Raw genomic sequence first — 1,643 nt, forward strand, 5'->3', positions numbered from 1 at the left:
TCAGCTTCAATAGTGGACAAAGCAACACACTTTTGTAGTCTTGATTGCCAAGACACAACTCCCCCTGCAAAAGTCATCATATAACCAGAAGTAGATTTTTTAGAATCAAGATCACCTGCCATATCTGCATCTGTGTAGCCATCCAACACAGGTTCACCACCTTCATAGCATAAACACACTTTGAAAGTGCCTCTGAGGTATCTGAGAATCCCCTTCACTGCTTGCCAATGATCTTTACCAGGATTAGAGAGAAATCGACTAACAACTCCAACTGCATGAGCAATATTTGGCCTTGTGCATACCATAGCATACATCAAACTACCAACTGCGGATGCATAAGGAACCTTCTTCATCTTCTGATTAAAACCTTTCACAACCAATCTTGCTTTGTATCTTGGTTGACAACTATTCTCTTCTGTCTTTATCTTGTATACCCATTTGTTCTTGAGTGCTTTTCTACCATTAGGCAACTTTACGAAATCAAATGTGTGATTCTCATGCAAGGAATTCATCTCTTCTTGCATGGCTTTTAACCACTTTTGTTTATCAACATTTGTAATAGCTTCTTGATAATACTCTGGCTCTCCACTATCAGTGATCATCACATACTCATGTGGAGGATATCTTTGAGAAGGTTGACGTTCTCTAGTAGATCTTCTCAACTCAAAAACGGCTGGTGGCTCAACTGGGACATGTTCATCATGGTGAGGGACATGATCATCAGTTACATTCTCATTATCTACCTGTATATCTCTCCCATCAACAAAGGTTTCTGCAGGGGGCTTAGGCGCAACATTTTTAATGTAACTTGTGGAATTTGGTTTCTGTTTTTCAGCTTTATCAAAATCTTCAATAGTCTGGTCTTCAAGAAATATCACATCTCGGCTTCTGATAATTTTCTTGTCAACTGGATCCCACAATCTATAACCAAATTCTTCATCACCATAACCGACAAATATACACTGTTTGGATTTACTATCAAGCTTGGACCTCTCATCTCTGGGACCGTGAAAAAAACATCTCCAACCAAAAACTCTCAAATGACGGTAAGAGACATCTTTCCCTGTCCACACTCTATTTGGAACATCACCATCAAGTGGAATAAAAGGAGAAAGATTGATCAAATCCACTGCAGTTTTCATTGCTTCACCCCAAAAGGATTTCGATAGTTTTGCATGAGAGAGCATACATCTGATTCTATCATTAATCGTACGATTCATTCTCTCTGCAACACCATTATGCTGAGGTGTCTTTGAAACTGTTTTCTCAAACCTGATTCCATGTTCTCTACAATACTCTTCAAAAGAACCTCTGTATTCACCACCATTATCTGATCGAATACATTTCAATTTTCTTCCCTTTTCTCTTTCAACACTTGCATGAAAGTGCTTAAAGACTCCAAATACTTGATCTTTAGATTTCAAAGGAAATGCCCACACTTTTCTAGAGTGGTCGTCAATAAAAGTAACAAAATATGATGCACCACCAAGAGATTTACTATCCATCATACAAACATCAGTATGAACTAAATCAATGATATTTTGCCTCCTATGAGGACCAGTATTATGAAAAGAAACTCTATGTTGTTTTCCAGCAAAACAATGAGTGCAAGTTTTTAGAGACGTACCTTTCACAGGAAGAAA

Source organism: Cicer arietinum, chromosome 4 (genome assembly GCF_000331145.2).
Source record: "Cicer arietinum cultivar CDC Frontier isolate Library 1 chromosome 4, Cicar.CDCFrontier_v2.0, whole genome shotgun sequence".
Taxonomy (NCBI): domain Eukaryota; kingdom Viridiplantae; phylum Streptophyta; class Magnoliopsida; order Fabales; family Fabaceae; genus Cicer; species Cicer arietinum.